The sequence below is a fragment of the Helicoverpa armigera genome, chromosome 8 (assembly GCF_030705265.1).
Source record: "Helicoverpa armigera isolate CAAS_96S chromosome 8, ASM3070526v1, whole genome shotgun sequence".
Lineage (NCBI taxonomy): Eukaryota > Metazoa > Arthropoda > Insecta > Lepidoptera > Noctuidae > Helicoverpa > Helicoverpa armigera.
In genome coordinates, this window is record NC_087127.1 from 7,864,053 (window position 1) to 7,883,800 (window position 19,748).

Here is a 19,748-nt window from a genome sequence, read left to right on the forward strand (position 1 = left end):
TTCTTATTTTGTCACATTTCATAGTATTGTAAATAAGAGTTTTTAGAATAAGAACGATATCACCTACATATATTTACGTAATTATTACCGATAAAAGGATTATCATAACATTTCTTTGACAGTCGTTGTGGATACTCAGAAGTCTATGAACTGGTGTCATAAATCTTTGCACGGTATCTGGTCAAATATCCTCGTCCCATTTCAAAGTTTGACTACTAACAAATTCATCATTGCTTCAGAAATATGAGTATGTATTCCAAGAATCAACAGTCAATAATAAATTTAATGCCCCGGGGCAGATGGATCATCAGAAGGGTTCAACAGAATATTTAACGCGTACTTACCTACCTATATGTGCTGAGCAAGCGTGTAATGCAAGAAGCTTTCAGTTATCAAAGCACGCTGGTATCTTTTCTATTTTTGGTACCATGACCCACGGAGCATAGGCACTTATGTAGGTATTAAAAGTGATGATGATGTCCTCCTAGCCGATTATCGGCTACGGCGGCTGTTCTCATGTAAGAAGATTAGCCAACTACGCAGGACATATTATAGTGCACGAGCATTTGCGCAGACACAAGTGCACTCCCTATTCCTTCACTCTCATAGCCCGATGGGACGGCATTAAAAGGTATTAAAAGTAGGTACACTATAATCGACAAAGGACATGCATATGATCAAATAATCTACGAAGTAAAAATATTTTTATAAATAATTTAAAATTAAACACTTCACAACATCGTCTTTTGTGATCCTATCCAAAGATTGAGTTCCTAATATCCATGGAGAACCAAATGACAACTAAATGACTACATCCCACGTTCAAAACACGACTAGTTAATATAATTTCTAAAAGCTAGCTCAAATATTTCAAAAGTCAGATTTAAAGCTACTCATAACCACTATTTCACAATCACATTATTTGAATAGCATGAAGTTTTAAATGATCATATAACGCACTTGTTTTTATATCTAAAAGTAATTTGCTTTCACAAAAAGAACATAATATACGCACTTCACAAGTCTGTGCATATAACTTTCATCTTTTAGAAATTGTTCTATCTCTAATTTTAAAGGATTATCATCGAAGACAATTTGAATTTAAATTGCATTAGGATACAATGAACTCCACTTCTATAAATTAACTTTGGCCTTTGAAAATCTATAAAATGATTTAATAGTTTGATCACCTAATACTAGACTTTGCTTCTTTCATGTTTAAAAAATATCTCTAAAAAATATCCCATATCATTAAATAACAAAATTTAAATAAATATACCACTTTTTTTTAAGAAAAGCCCTCTTAATAATAGGGCTTACGTCTAGAAATAATTAGCTCGACGAGAATAGGGCTCTGAATGTCACTGGTAGTCAATTGAATTTCGCAAGAATTAAATTTAATATGAACAGGCAAAACCAAATTTTCCAGACCTTTTGTGTTGTACTCAATAAGTAATATGGGCGACATCGAAATAACGAATACCTCTCAAACTCGATGATGTGCTTTTATTATCCCTTACAATATGATTTTTCCATAGACTGTGATACCAACCAATTTGTGACACGCATCATTATGTATAACAATCACACATATTTATCGTTCACATTTTTTTGTGATATGACATGCGCTTTATTCTTACTTCTAGACTAGACACAACATTTTATTTTTAAATGCCAAAAGTCAAAATGTAATTAAAAATCTAAATAGACGCGACAGTCCCAATTCAATACAAGAATGACAAAAAAAGTCCGTCCGTCCAAAATTTTAAATTACTTTTCTTTTCAAAAGTAACGTCTTAAGATAATTAAAATAACACACTCCTATTTATTTTGCTATTTCGTCTTCAAAGGAAAATTGACAAAATTAAAAATAATTGTTTATCGTGGAGACTTCGTGTCTGTTTGCTTTGTCTCGTTAAGATATTCAAATCTGGACACGAAACAAAAGGGACTGAAACTTTGGTCCAAATTTCGTATCGACACTTCGTTATCATTCTTGAAGAAGCTCTCAACTCAAACGGACACTTGGGAATTTGGATAATAGATTTATAATTTACATTTCGAAACAAACTTGACATCCGAGTTTGCTTGTGTTGCGAAATTAGGCGACAATAAACAAATGAACAAGTTGGTTTCGTTCCAAAGTTTTGATGACATGGATCCGATCATTAAAAATAAAATATTCTGGAACAGTTTCTTGGTTTCCTAACAAGTTGTTGATAGAAAACAATGATTACTAAATTATAAGCCACGTAAAAGTTATAACAGAAGAACAAAGTAAAGCGGACTACATGGAAAAGACTATACAATAGAACCACAAAAATACAAATTACTATTTCTTTTTATATGCACTGAATCACGGATACGAAATAACACAAAACAGTACAATGATGAAGAATTAAAACAACGAAACCAGCTGATGTTCCACTGATTTTTCTCCCCAAATACGCAACAGAATTTCGCGTGCCACGAGAAAACAGTATGCAGTCGGGCTGAGAGCAAAATAGTCTCCACCGACATCCATTGTAACTGAAATTTCGGCCTCATAAATCTCTAGCTGGGTGTACCAAAGTTCCCGTATGCAGTGGACACAAATCTTGTGTTGGGAGTCGACTCTGCAAAAAAGTACCAATGAAAAATTCTTGAGCAAACTCGCGTCACATATTTTTGCTTATATTAAATAAATAGTGTGACGTTGTTTATATTTTAGTTTGAAGCATTCTAGTTTCATGAAAAAATATGTAAATTCTTGTTTTTTCCAAATAAGGTTTTGGAAACTTCGTTAAAAATGACGAAGCTGATCTACAAAAGATAGTTGAAACGGGGCGCAAACTCACCTGAGTACACCTTGCAGTCGCTTCGTGGTTAAAAAGCAGCGTTAGAAGCGTAATTCCTCGATGAAGCAACTTTGTGAATGTGCTGCCAATGCGTATAGAATGTCTTTCTAAACGCCACTCCACTCCGGTCTAATGAGACCGTTCCATCCATTAAGCTATTTAGTAATTAGGTGCGAGCACGACGGCGCAGTTGCGAATGGACCACAATGAGTGAAACAACTCGTTTATTCACTTTGCATGAGCCTCCCCTGACGCATTTTAAATGTTTACTGGGTTAAGAGTACACGTTTTTTATGTTTAGATAATTTTTCTAACAATTTAAAACACAGCACGGGCAACAAAAAAAAAAACTTAAAATATTTTGGTTACAAATTATTTCATAATTTTCTTTGACACTTAGCAACCGCGTCTGTCATCCACTTTATGTACTTCTTTTGTTAACAGAGAAAAATATGATTACATTATATTCTCGCAAACAAAAAAAGATACAAAAACAAATGAAGATTATTATTCCAGTCGTTTTTATCCTTGATAGAAATTTAATAAGACGTCACAAAAACTGTTGTAAAAAGATAAAGAGAAAACAATAAAATGTGCATGGGCAGTCGGCTACAGACGACATCAAATCTCCATCACGAGGGGTTTGCTTGATCTGAATTCAATATGCGTGCGGGGTTTCGATACTCTACGTATATTTTATGCGCATAATACAATTAGACGCATGTGTGTCTATAAATACCCACACATGGAAGAAAAATATGACATTCAACATCATGGAATATTTATGCTGAAGGAAGGAAGCATCATTTGTGACATGGAAGATAAGTTCAAGTATTTTTCCTCTTTGATGGTGTATAATTAGCTCCTTGCTCACCTATAGGGGGTGAGTAAAGTAGCATCGAGATAATAAAAAAAAAAATGTGAAATATATTTTGTTGGTGTACCTATTGCTTCGCAACATTAACTGTATGTCGCTTTCATATTTTTAATTTCGTATCAAAATGAAACCAACAAAAACTTTTTTAATTAGCTGTCAAACAAAAACAAGCAATCGTGATTTCAAAAACCTAATTTCGCTTCAAGATTTATAGGAGAGACACAAAAGGTATTATTACGTCTAAACGTTGCTTAGTTAGTGCCCTCGCTAAGTCTCTTCGAATTGTTGAGTAAATACAACAAGAGTTCTCACTGAACTCGATAGAACTCCCAGTTTACAGACATTATTGCTTTCTAAGAGTACTTCATTCATTATCTTATACCGAGCTCCGAACTTAATAGATATTTGTTACAATTACTGTTTATTTTAAGCTGAGTCAAATTTTGTGTGGTTTTGAGATGATAAATTAAATTAATGGGCTTAGGGTTACTCATAAGGACACTTCTTCTTAAAAATATACAGTACTATCTATATTTTAATTAGCCGTTACAACTTGCAGTTTCACTTGCAGAACACAAATGTTTTCTTGTAGAAAAAGTAAATTGAAACCAAAATACATTCCAATATAAGCAGAGTACTTGGCAGTACAATTCTAGAATACCAACATAAAGAATCCGAACGAACTAAAAGATCCACGAACCAAATCCGACTACAGATGTAGGACATACTTTGTACACGTACTAACAAAAGAATCGCCCAGTAAATAAAACAACAGCATACCAATATATCGCTGAAAAGGCATCGAAACAAGAAACTTCACAGAATACCCGAGGGAACAGCACAACATTCACAAATTTCTAAAAAAGAAAAATAAAAATACTCGTCTCAGAAGTTGCTCTCAGCCATAACTTGTTGGTTGAAGGTTTTTTATAGAAACATGGACGAAATACAATAACGCGAGCGGTCCCTTACAAGTAAAGGGGGTAAAAACTCAACTTTCAGTTCATAAGAATGTTGGCAATTTTTCCATCGCAAATATTTGATTAAGCCCGTTGAATTTTAATGTGGGATTTTTTCTAAGTCAGCTTTTTAAACAAGCGTGTGTAATTTTTGAATAATAGCGTAGTCGTACTTACAATTTAGAAGAGCATCTGTTCCCATCACTATAATAATTATAATTTAAACGTGGGACATTAAACGTAGCCCATGAATTAATAATTACGTCTGTCACCGCTTTTGATATCGGTACCCCATGGTAGAAGGACCCATGGGTATCGTAGGACACCTACCCTCTTGCTCGTCCCCTCAGCAGCACACTGAATCACCATTAATTATACCATGAATAATTACGTTGATTGGTTTCCAACGTCCCTCTGTAATACTGATGTAATCGTGATCATGTTCACAAGTATATCAAAATCACAATTCCACATTAAACACAAAATTGTTCCATATAAAGACGAGAGTAATGGATATTTAATGGGCTACTTACAACCCCATAACAGTTCCATTAAATTATGTTAAGAATACAGCTATTATTACATTCATATTTTACCATAAAAACATTATAAATCATCTCGTAGACTCATAAAATACTTTTCACGTGCTTTAAAAAAATCTATTATTTACATCAGTTTCGAAATAGCTGTATCTGCGCTTTGCTTTGAAGAAACGAGTTCTAAGATTGCTTGCATAATATCACAATAGCACTTGAAAATATTATTAAGCAAAACAATATCCATAAAAAGTCTCCCGCCAGAAAAATGAGCTCATTTATAACACCTAGTTGCCACGAATATGGCATTCAGTGGCACAGAAATGAAGTCTCAACAAAGTTGAACGCATAGCGAAGCTAGCAAACTTTTGTTATATAGTCTCTACGGCATTATTAGATAAATGAAGTCGACTGAAACGCTTTTAATGTTTGTCTTCTTTCTTTTAATTTTTGCAATAAAAAAATTATGAGTGGTTATAAAAGTTTGAGATAAAACAAAAAATCTCTTAAAATATTTTCTTTGAACCTGTTATATTTTATTTTTCTAGTTTTAGTTGAATAGTGGATCTGAAGAAAATCATTGAAGTCTAAAGGACCTTTGACAACAAATAATACAAAGCCATATTATTCAGCTTTGTGTAAAAAATTGGAGATTTATCAGATAAAGTGACGAAATTGACTATAAACTTTAACCCTGACAAAACCTTCAAAACCGATTTATTTTGGAAGATTATATTTTTATATATCAGAAAGAAAATACTTGAAAATATAATTCGATTTACCTCATTCAAAATATTGATAAAATAAAACGTTGATACTTATCTCAACTGCAACTTTTCAAGCAAACTATTGTAGCAATGATAACCCAAATGTACGAGAAATGTATCGAAATAGACAGATATATGTATATGGATTGTACATAGATATATCCCATATTTGAAAAAACATTTCCAAATCAAACGTATCACCTTATCGTGAACTCAAGTTACAACTGTGATTACCTCTTACCTCCATATCTACTTCAAGTGCAAGCAAACGCAAGCATTTGAATTTGGATTCAAACTATCTGCTATCTATTCGGTACAAATGAGTTCTTTCGTTTCCGTTCGACTCCGTTCCTACCACGGAGTAAAGAAAGATGAGCGGAGATACTGTAATACAGGTAGGTCAGGCGTCTTTTTCTAGGTCAAACACTTACGATGGGCATGGCCGAAACGATCAGTTATGAGTAAACTAACGAGGCGAGAATGAAGACATATGTCAACGATTTTGGTATTACAAAGAATTGCCGAGTCCTAAGGGCAAAAACAGTAACGTTCTTCGTCCCCAGCACACCCGCATTTTGGCGCGTTACTTTCTTAGAAGATTTTCCATTATGTCACCTCCGCTAGTCATTTTGTTCGGCTCCGTTCCTACCAAGTAACCGTGTCGAGAGCATTCGTGCACTAGCTAACGTTTGCAAATTTGTTTCAGCCCATGCGAAAGTTTAGGTACGTGATCGATTTTTGGTAGAAATGCTTTGGACTTTGGCTGAAAATTTATACTAAGAAGTACCTATGTATGAGGTAATTCTAATGTGAATGTCTTTAAGTTGAAACTTTTCAATTTCTAACTTAATCATTCGTTTTGTAAAGTTAATTATGTAATGTCAATGATTAAGTTTTTTATAGTAAGTCAGTTACTACTGTAACCTAATCCAACAAAACAAAAGTCAATATCAAAATGACGTGTAAACTGTCGAATAAAACTGTTCAAATGTGTCAAATTAACACAAAATGGATCATCATTATCCAACCCGTGATTGTCATTATAATACGTAGTTACCAGTTCCAAATTACACTTTGGCAATCAAAATAGTATAGGGATGTTATATGGGGCGCGAGCATTGTGGTTCATTACTGCTCTAAGCCTATATTAATAATTATGTACGAAGCAAGTTCCACGCCAACAGTTCATAAATGAGAAACTAAATACACTGGAAGCCAAGATTAGGGAGTCGCCAGCAAATGAGTTTATGGCGTGTTAGTGTACCTCTATTGTATCATTAGGGATCAAAGACTCGAGCTTTAACGTTAAAACGCTTGAGTAAATAATGCTAAAAATTGTTACGTTATTATAACTGTTTTTGAAACAGGTTCACGCAACGTTATGGTTCTACCTCTATTGTTGAGTTCTATTTAGATATTGTAACGTAATAATTTACTCTATTGATGTATTTTTACCGTAACGTTTTTACTGTAACCGTTGCTGTTAGGGACACGTAATCGACCGATGATGAAACTATGATAATGTTTAAATATTATGTAGCGTTGCCTTTGTGTACCTCATGCTGTTTTTATACACAACTTTAATAAATCAATTGTTATGATTAAACAAAAGCAACTGTTGTGCAAAAGTGTTACTACCATGTCATTTTTTATGAGCCAGGCAGAGGTTGCAACAATAAAAAAATATCTACCTTTTAGTAGATAATATTTTTATATAAATTCTATAAAATGTAAAGCAAAATTTATTTTCCTTATCAGACCTTACCTACCTGCTTTTATTTTTAACCAATAAGGAGAAAATCTTGTGTTCCATAATTATGTTTCGAGAAAAATCTTTTCTAAATATCGAGGTCGAGCTTGAGGAAGAATCAGATTATTTTTAAAAACCAAAAAGAGTTTCCAAGTGTTATAACTTTTAAAGGAAATTGTTTAAGGGAAAAGGGAAATTAATCTTTCTCTTAATTAGGAAAGTTGGTCGGACGCTGCGACGGGGAATTCAAGGCCGATAAATCAAGGTGTTGCTCTAGTTTCAAACAAGTACGTAACGTCAAGCATTTTTTGCTTTTAACGCCTTCAATATTTTAGACCACCCTTATCGATATTTCACTGGTACAGAGGAGGGTAAAGTTCCTCGTACATTGATGGTTTCGAACCTCTCCGTGAAGTGTTAATGATAAAACTTGAAACTTATATACAGGGGTTTCTAGGAAATAGCCCGCGGGACCTCGTGGTTTGTAACTTCACATGGAAACAATTTCGAAAATGTTATATAACTTATGTGAAGGGATCCTAGTTGGGTTGTGTTCACGGTACAGTGGTTAAATAAGACGGCTTATATTAAAACTATAGTTGCTTCGATGTGTAGGTATAGGCTATTGTTGTGTTTGATTTTGCATCCTATACGCAAGTATAATTAATTTTAGGTATTGAATTTCCATGTAAGTTTGGGTTCCAATGTTTCATAGGTACACGTTATTATCTACGATATTAGGGATGGTAACAAGATACTGTAAATTAATAACTTCCAATGATTGTCCTATGTTTGATTGACATCTGCTGACTTCGATTTGGTACTTGAGATATTTTAAAATAATAAAAGAATTTCGTGTGCATGCAGGTCGGGATATACTGGCCAGAAAAAAGGTTGTCATTTTTTTAGGTCTGTATGTATTTTAGTTTCTCAGGTCTTTCGATCGTCTTTTTTCCTTGCTAACATAATCAGCGCCTTTTCGTCGACATTTGTAGGAATGTACGTTGCGCTTGAGTAGACAATTATGTAATTGAAAAGTGACCCTTCGCATTCGACGGATTACTGGTTAGAGCTGTCAAGGGGCCGAATCGACCCTCTTAGTGTATTTGAGAAGGTTCTCTAAGCATTTGACATTTCGTTGGGGGACGTAAAACGAATTTCACGGTGTTGGGAGCGTTTGTGAGCATATTAAGTATTTTAAGTGATGATGTTAGGGTTGGAACTACCTTTGCGTTCTATTATGCGGTCGTAACGTACCCGTTACGTCATCAAGTGATGGCCGTTTACGGTTATTGGCGGGTGACATTCAATGGAATGTTCTTAGGCGTTCCTTTAGTAGGGTGTAAGATGAGATATTTTTCTTAATTTGAATTATTATATTGTTTTTTAAATTACATATTTTTGTATTGGATTTATTTCAAATAAATCACACAATGGTTACCTAGTAGGTATTCAACACATAAAAATATTTGTATTAGGTATCTATGATAAACAATGTAATGTAATGCTATCCCACTGTAACTACATCACGGAACGCAATTGAGGATTTAAATAAGCATATCATCTAAAATACAAAGGTAAAATTAGTACCTATAAACTAACCATGAGAATATAGGAACTGCACAGAGACGACAAAGCGAGAGATGAAATTGTATCTATTATAATATTCCTATTTTAAGACTAAGCTGTCACTAAATTTAAACAATTATCTCTTCAAAGCTTTAATGATGATAAAATTAAATATTCATCAACCTGAACTAATCTAATACCGTTGCCACTTTACTCAAAGTAGTCGGGTATTTTCGTCCCAATTCGAACCTTCCAACTCATCACTGAAATCAAAACAAGAAGGTTCGTTCAAAACTTTGAAATTAGAACACAAAACTGGGAAAGGCATTAAAATTGTAAGCCATAAAAGAAAATGGCCAGTTATATAATTAGTAAAACAGATACAACGAAGATTCTGAGTGAAAGGTTTCGGTAAGAACCAATTGGGGCCCGAATAGATAATTATAATTCCCAACAGGGTCCGTCCCCTCCCTTTTAAGAGGAGCTAATGTTAATACGTAATTGAAATTTTGATAGCAGGTGGATTTGTACGTTAATCACCCTCTTTGCTTGAATTAGGGTGATTTTGAGTGTGAAATTTTCAATCTTTACAATTTCGTTCGAAATTAATCGATGGAAATTAAGAAAAAGAACTTACATAAAATCACACCGCATAGAAATGTGGACTGTTTATTGTCTTTTTGACCATCGTAGAAATACAAGTTAACTAGACACATACAACCATACAAGGTTTAACCTATACTTGCAATCGCGCCCTAGGCTATATCAGACAAACGTGGTGATATCCTGGTGTCTGAAATGAGTGTAGCGTGTGTCGAACAAAATCATTCCCAGAACTCTTCCTATAACCATTAACAAATTACAAGACTCACTCAAGAAAAACTACGATCGTACCTATTCCTAAGTAAAATAACCCTAATAGATTTCCTATGAATCCAAGCTTATGTCCGTGATATAAAAGTGCCTACTGAGCGCTTTCGTCAAACGGTCAGGCCGATAACCTCACACCTCATTACACTGACCCACAGAGTAAAGAAAGATGAGCGGAGAAAACATAATGCAGGTAGGTCAGGCGCCTTCTTCTAGGTCAAATTTTTACTTCAGGCATGACCAAAATGATCAGTTCCGAGTTAACTAACGAGGCGTTGTTTGAGACATCTGTTAAAGAATTTTGGTGATACAAAAAATGGTCATATCCAAAGAAAGCATATGAGGTCGAAGACAGTAACGTTCTTCGTCCCCCGCTCACTCGCATTTTGGCACGCTACTTAGGAGATTTTCCGTTATGGCACCTCCGCTAGTCATTTTGTTCTCCATGCACTGACCCGACTCAATCCTATCGGATACGACGCAATCAGAAATCGTTAAAAATACAAAGACTTTAACGATGTCATTAGGCTTCGTATATAAATCACTAGGTTAGTAACGTGCGCACGCAATACCTAGTTTATAAATTGTTCAGTAAGTAAGTAGAATATTGGCGTATTTACTGCCTTGTGGGGCAATGTCCTATGATTAAAGATGGCATGATCGCTAAATTGTACTGTACTACTGAAATTAGGTGCTTGTCTCAAAATAACTTTACGTATAGATGAGATTTAAGTTCCTTTACAGGCACAGTTATCTAATTTTTTGTTCTTTGCTGTAAGGCAGAAACACGTGTGTACAAAAAGACAATCCGATACTCTCGAATAGTTCTCAATCTTGTACGTAAGTGCTTAGAAGCCCCACTAGGCCCATTAAATTTTCCAACTATTGCGCAATCATTAAAATTTCTTGCAACGTGCGTGCGATAAACGGGCAATACCTTTCCTGCCGAAAACTTCGACTTATCTCTCTCACGTAGTAGGTCGTTACGTAGAAATTATGGTTGTGGTTAAACACATGCTACATTTACTCGAAAGTTCATGTTACGCCCGAATAACTTCTCGTTTACAGGAAGGGTTCTATTTGGAACGCAAAAACACGCGCCTAAGGCGTCAAGTGCAGGCCTTGTTACTTATAGTTGCTTGTCTGATCTGTTTAAATGCAGCAATAAAGCTGTCTAAAGTCTTTATGGGTTAAATTACAAGGAAGCGGCGTTGTGTGTTAGCACTACTAACTATCAACTATCAGATACCTTTGGTATACGATACTTTTTATAATTAAATAAATCAAACACAATGATTATCAACAGATTTTTAAATGAAGAACTTTATATTATGACGCCGTTTATTGCTATCGAGATCATGAGAGAAGACATATATTTAACAGGTAGACGGAAATTGCCAACCCTAATTATTTTCAGGCAATTACGAACCCAAGTTAGCCAGGATTAAAATCTGGTCAGTGCACATTGTCTTATAAAATGCGTAAAGCTAATTTCGTGTTATAATTAGGTACGTCGTAATTTTATTATATAACTAGGAAATCAAATACGCTGAAAATCATGAATTGGTTTGACTTGGAAATTCACAAGTTATAAATAGTATTAAGATAATTTTCCACAATACTGTGAAATTTTAATTACAATTATAATGAAACGTACTGTTATAAATATGATAATAAATGATATAGATGAAATGAAAACGACCAATAGGTATAATGAAAATCGTTCAATAAAGAGCCCTTCACTCTACATTCACTTTTTAATACCATAATTTAGTATATTTAATACCATACTTTAGTATATTTAATACCATAGTTTTCGAACTAAAACACAGCAACAAACTCATTTCACATACCCATAAAGCAAACGCCATCCAAACAATGACACTACGGCATACACTAACTACATATATACTATAATATAGTACACTATCCTGTGTCACTACACAATATGAGTGGAGCGGAAATTAACAGACCACACTGCATTCCATAATGCTTGTAATTAACGAAATAATACGTACCGCGTCGGAATATTCATTTAACAGCAACATCAAAGAGAAATATTGTTCATTCAATCGAATGATATGTTTAATTATTCTCTTTAGCTGTACTTATGTATGTAAGAGTAAAAATCGTTTCATCTGTCTTATAAATAGGCTTAAGTGTTTTTGTATGGCTGTACATTCTTAACTGATTAACTGGGACAGTATTCAGTACTTATCAAAATAAATAAATTATTATTTTTATAGAAGGTACGATTTGAAACCAAAATGATAAGAACTTTCTAATAAAATTTTCCTTGACAGTATTAAAGAGCATAAAACAGAATAGCTCATCACTCTAAAAAATGTTGTAAGCAAAGCAGAAAAAATATACCTAAAATCTTACTTCCGTAATTGTTATTCACAAAACACTCCCTTTTTACATAAAAATCTGTTGTAGTCTCAGATTTTTTTATTAAATTTTGTCATCTTGAAGGCCAAAACAAATTAATAGAAATTGGGCGCCCTTAAAAAGAAAGCAGCATTTGTTTTTCATGCTTCAGAATATTTTGTCTTTGATAAGATAATTTTAGAGATTTGTGAAGGATTTCCTCTGCTCACAAACTTTTAAGTCAAATATAAAGACAAGGATATCATAGAAACCTTAGCCACGAGTATAGTGCGAGCCTTCAAAAAAAAATACATACTTAGATGACTTACTTCACGATAGCGGGTAACCCATTAATGTGTGTGACGTGTGTCATCGTACATGCATTGTCTTTGTCCAATCGCAAAAACATTGCAATTTTTCGGACATTTCAGAAACGTACGCAATGTATTAGTGTTTGGAGCGAGTAGACATTTGTGTCTGTTACAGTCCCGCACACCGAAGGAATCTTGCCTTAATAGCTTCTACTCTATACCATACTAAAACCAAGTTCAGTAAAACGATAATACCTACTCATGAATAACTAACGTATGATGGCTATGCCATTGCCAAAAAACATCATAGCAAAGCGTTTTCCTCTGTAAACTCTTAAGACTGGTCGGAGATAGTAAACTTTTTATGTACATTGTCTGGACCGCTATAAAAACATGTATTAGTGAAAAATGTTATGAATGTTATTCTTGATGAGATTATAAACAAAAGAATGCTTACAATGTCAATCCTGTTTAGCTTTTGTTTTACGTTGACTTTAATTCATTGCTACATTTTTGGGTATCAAACAAGAGGGTATTTAATAATTAAAGAGACTAGTTTCATCATGAATCAGAATGTATTGTGGGAATTCATTAATTTGCCAAGTATTACGAATTCATCGTTATTTTTGTAAGCCTTCAAGTTTCGTTCAAATCGTACAACGTTACGTTTATGCCTGAATTATTTATGAAATGCACCTTTCGAAATATAATAACAGTAAATTCATAAGAAAAGGGGTCAGTATATAAGCAATACTTTACATTAAAGCAAACCCTCAGCTTCGAAACTTACCAAGTAAAATGAGAGGAGCATTTAAAAATTTACGACACCTTTTGTTTTCTATCAGCATTACAGTGACTCGGAAAGTACTATAACAAAGCTCATTCCCATTTTCAACGACGTCCAAAAGTTACGAACAATATTTTGCGATATTTATTAGAGTTAAAAAGTTGCTTGAAATTTCCAATTTGTTTGAAGAGAAAATAATGCTTTCATTTCAAGCGGTCATCGGTTTTCCCTTTGATCGGGTTTTATCAAACCATAAATAACAAATGACAAAAAGCACTCAGTTGATTGGTATTCCGTTCTATTTCTAGTGTAGCAATCAACTCATAAAATTGTAAAAACATACTGTTCAAGCGAATGTTTCTGCAGTCGTTACATTAAGTAGTAGGTGGTCCTTTATTAAATGGCAGTCGTGGGAAGTTCGGAAGGATAGTGATAAAAAGGCAGAGTGGTCACTCGTCATTCATTGTGCTTGAAAATGTCGAAAATAGTTTGTAATGGTATTGAATGCTCGTGTAGAATTAAGAACATTTAAATTATGTATTTCGAATTGCCTTTTTTGATTCTTACATATGTAATTCTTTTAGTCTCTACTACAAAGATTTATAGGTAAGCAGAAAATTACGACTGCTTTGTAACGTTACCGTAAGCTGTAATATTTTCTTCGAAAGTTCCTATCCAATTTTAAATGTAGGTAACTCAATTTTCTTGGCCTAATTTGTCTGTTGTCAGTTTTTCAAACTTCCCTGAATAATGAAAATAACAACGATGTTCTATTTACAACTTAAGTATAATTGTATTAAAGAATTAGGTATTCATGCAAAATATTAAGACCATTGGAATTGTATTGAAAATAATAATTAAATGTTTGAAATGGAATCCAACTTCATTAAAATTTCATTTAAATTCTACAGTAACTGATTACGCTATTCATTTCAATCTAAATCACCATAAAGTATAAAATGAGAATCTTGTAAAGCATCATGACTCAATTTTCTCCAATTAGCTTCAATTCCTCACAATTTGTCTGGCAACATAACAATAACAAATGGGACTCCATTTGTGACATCAGCATGCAATAAACAGGCATCTCATTACTTTAAATGTGCATAAAACACCCACTATTATTTCAGCCATTATACACTCTCGTTAAAAGCAAAAATTCACGTGCGAACACATTGCCGGTGGAATATTTTTTAGTAACGAGCCGTGGTGCGGTGTCATACACACTGTCGGAATTTCCATATCTAAATGGAAAACGGCCCTATACAATCAATTTTGTTCCCACATTCCATTTGAAAAGTGCACCTGTGCTGAGAATATGGATTGTTTATTTTTGTTTGAATTGGAATTTTGAATTGGAATGCGTGGTCGGCAAAGCATGTTCACACTTCTGTCACGTAACTCGTATCGCAACCATTACGAGTAAGTGGTTTTGTTTCTAGCTCTCACCTTTTGTTATTTCTCTTGGTAAAGGATACTGAACTTTGTGTGAGATAATGTTCTGTAGTGCTGGGATTTCGCTTCTAGAGTTTAACTTGGGTTTATCTTTTTACAATTGTGTACGCTAGATGTAGTAGATATACAACACATTTCTTCTTCCATATCAAGACAAATTAATTATACTGAGAAATACAAGGAAGGTTTACATTTTGTCCCGAGAGTAACAATTTAATATTGTGTACTTATATTTTTTTTTGTATCAACAATGTTTGTTTTTTATTCATTTTAGTACTATGAACTCGTAACTTATTCCGAGAAATTCCTGTGGAAAATCATTTCAACGGTGGGCCGCACTGAATTTACATAAATCTTGTCAGAAACGCCGCAATTCTATAGAATTGAATTTCCAGGAAAATCTTGTAATATGTTTGTTGAAATACGTTTGGAGTAACAAACATGTTATAGTTGTAACATTTTCAGAATACTAATAGAAAGGTATTAAGTGCGTTATATGTAGAATAATGACAGAATAATTCAGGTTCCACATCCAATATTATATCCTGTAAAACGTACATTTCAGGGTTCTTACACTTGATCAGAGTCCAAATATTCCTCAACCGATATTGAGGTTGATTAGACCCAAACTGGGAATAAATAAGCTTTTTTTAAACGGCACTTTTTAAGACCTATAATTAAATCCCTGTGTTCCCGTAGACATATAAGTAAATATTATACAAATAAAACTTGACGACACCATCCGTGTTTATCACATTATAAGTCACTGAGCTGAAACAGACAACTAGGTCTCGTAACATATGATTCGATTTAGGCACGTTACATGAATAGGCCGTATCAATTTTATTTGAGAGTAAAAGATGATCTAATAATAAAGCTTTTTCTCTTGTCTCCAGAAAATAGCGTTCTTTTGTTACCTTTTTATTTATATACTTTAAGGTGAGTATAGACTACAACATTTACTTGTAACAGAACAACGAGCCACTCTATGAGCTGTTCTAGAGTATCATGCTTTTACGAACAAAACGTCGAGCACGCTCGCCTGTTTGTTACAAAATAACGAGCATATTATTTGTGTAACATAACGCCGAGCATTCGCACGAACGTTACATTACAATAGAAATGGTTTGAAGACTTAGCTTTTGCCTGTATTGTACCATTCGCTAGAACGTTACATTACACAGAAATGCTCCAGAAAATGTTGTAGTCTATACTCACCTTTAGGATAATGTCGACTTTCCTACTTGCCAATCAGTTGGATCAAGCATTTTGTTTTCTTTTTATTACGCAGTAAACCAAGTTATTAGAGGCTTAAATAACTATTTATTTTTATTTAATTATAATGCCTTTGAATCACGCGACCTTTCGTTCTTAATAAAGACTTTAACTTAGTGTAGCTTTCTACTTTTGAAGATTAAATCTTTTATAATTAATATATTTTAACGTAAGTTTCAAGGGTTAATGAGTTAAAATTACTTATTATAAAGGTGGTTTTATTTCAAACTAGCTGTTGCCCGCAACTTCGTCTGCGTAGGCAATATAGAATAGTCAAAATACTACTTATCCCGTAGGTGCATTCTTTCACGTGACAGTATAATTAGGATTAGCACTTAGCAGTCGCATAGATTCATTGATCAAGGTTGTGTTGTGGATGTGACCATTTATCTAAACAAAAGAAGTAAAGTTTGTGACGTTGTGAATATCTCTGGATCTGGTCAGCCAATTTGGAAAATTATTACGTATGGTGCGTAAGTAATTTTCACAGGAAACAGTTATAATCTATGTCTATATGCTTTGAGTCTGACAAAGCTGTCATTTGTACATTTTCTGCAGCTGCTGCGACTAATCAGAAGCCAGAAAGTCTGTCAGTTTCACCATGGATATCGTCTTGTGTAGTGAGACTGGATTGAAGATAGGTAGATAGGTAGTCGCTCCAAGCAAAATATTGGTACTCAAACAGATTCGGTGACTGGAAGGCAACACCAACATAGTTGGGGAATAGCTGGATGGATGATAAAATGAGTCATCATCATCAGCAGGCGCATAGGGTAGGATAGTTTCACTATTGGGGAGAAACACTTGTATGACGGGGATTTTCTGTGCACTTACTCACTATGGTAAGGCTGACCCCACATTAGGCGTGCGCGATCCTCCTGCGTGTGAGTAGCGCGGGCGTCGCGAGCACGCTGCATGAACGTCGCGTTTTGCTGCCCTGCGGCATGTGTGAAGAGTGCAAGCGACGCGCTCGTGGCGAGCACGCGGCGCTTGAGTTGCGTTCTTACCCCTTCGCCCGCTATCCCCGCCGCCCGCTAAACGCCTTAGCAGTTAAACGTCAAGGAGAGCGGCGCGTGCGCGCCGCGAGCGCGCTGTAGGTAAATGCCGCAGGGCAGCAAAACGCGACGCACGCGCGGCGCCCGCGCTACTCACACGCCCGAGGATCGCGCACGCCTAATGTGGGGGAGGCCTAAGCCGGGACTCCACCGAAATGTTTGCATTAGTTCACGAATAGGCAAAATGTACGTATCTGTGAGAGTCCACTTCATGTGTTCGTACTTGAAACCTGCAGCTTTGCCAAGATTTTCAAAATGTACTCTTGCAATTTGTCATTTCTTGGTGGAGCCAGCAAATCGAAAGAAACATAAGTGTAGTATACTGTGCGTCACTACCGCACACCGGGAAAATTTCGCTCTTGCGGAGGACGTTTATATACCATATTTTGTGTCACACAGGACGACAGTAAGTATCCACCGAAACACTTTCAAAGATCTGATGAACGAACAAATCAGACCTAACTTGGTCACCTGGGGCCAATCAGAGCTCTATGAAGCGATAATACGCTTTGGCTCCTACTGTTATTGTGGTTTCTGAAAATTTATTCACCTCATTCAACGATGAATGTAATTCTGATGGTACTATTAAGAACACTTGCTTAGCGCAGAAGCTGACGTTGGCAGGTCGACTCTTTTGACTTCTCGAATAGGATACCATTTTTGTGTAATGCACACCTGCAATGCATGCTGGATTAGGATAGGATACAGGTGGATAGGATTTGCAACAGAAAACAATTCTGTCTTTGTGATTGAATGACATCAAACGTAGTTTTATATAAAAGGTGTTTTTTTAGACTTGGCTCGGGTCTTACTGAGACTGTTCGTAATCGTGACCAGTGTATTTGCGATCAGAAGTTGAAAGTAAGCATGTCTCTGGTATGCGACGCGCAATTTGTACGTTTTCAGACTCATAAAGCTTTTTACGTGTGTATGGTATTAAATCGAGAAAGCTCCCATTTCTTATCTGCACTTTGTATCTGGGCTTGTTCTTATCTAATCCTACATTACATACCTACCTCACGCTTAGCAGCGCTTGCGAGAGACAGATCCTCCTTTCTTCTAGGATTAAGTTTACATATTTTGCATCAGAAAAAATAATTAAGGTCTACTTAATACTACTCACTCAAAGTAATTTGTTTTAAGGCCACCACATTAGTGGAAGATAAGCTAAACTATGTTTATGAAAACATCCTGATATGAACTCCATCTGTAACTTTAAATGATAATTAATTGTGTTATACTAAAGTCATCATTTTTGACATAATGTTCAAAAAATAATTTAGATGGCACCGTTTTCAATTTGGCTGAGAACTATTAATTTTCCTTTCATCAAGGTAATAATTATAATTGGATTTTGATGTGGCACGGCAAACTGACAAACACTATTGAAATGTCTATCGAAAAATTACACTACGTGTTAAAATATGGTGAATTACGGAAAATACACAACTCCATCTGTTGAAATAATAATCCTCTATAAAGAATGTATGGTAATTTATTGTCATATACCACCTCGCTCCTTTGACAAATTTTATGTATTTTATTTAACACAGATTACCACAGATGGAGCTACTTTAACCTTGGCTAAACAAAATTTTCATATTTTTTTTTTCTTCCGAAGTTACTTATGAAGGTGTGATTTTCTGTGTAAAGGTTAATAATAGGTCGATCAACTAATATAAGTACAACATTCAAATGTACAGTTTTGACAAACAGATTGCGTGTCGTAATATTTTATATCTTGAATTCACAAAATTAATCATATCTTTTGATAGAGTGAATCGATTTCGATGAAACAAAAACTAAGTAATACCCCAAGTTACGTAGAATGTTTGTATATAAGCATTTTCTGCATTGAATTCGTAGATTTTACGTGAATCCCGAACGAACAAACAGATAAACAGACAAACAGACAAACAGACAAAAATGACAAAAATGATGGAAATGGGTTCTGTTAGTTATCCTTTAACATGCTGGCTATTTTTTTTGTCAATTTCTTCAATGTAAAAAATTACTTTTCTACAGATTTATTATATGTATAGATGAAGTTGCTTTTGAATGTACCTAAAGGTTTTATGTAGCTATATTGTTACTTCAATCCATTTTTTTGCGATACTCAATATACTCATAGCTCGATACCCATTTAGTCAATGATACTTATATGATATTGAGAAATTCCAGTTACATCAATCAAAGATTTTACAGTAGTTTTATAATTTGAGCAAATTAAATATTCACATATTAAACGAGATAACACAATTACTTTTATTATGCTAATCTTAGCGCATATAATAAGCAATTATTGCATTACCGTATAATACTCGGTCTAA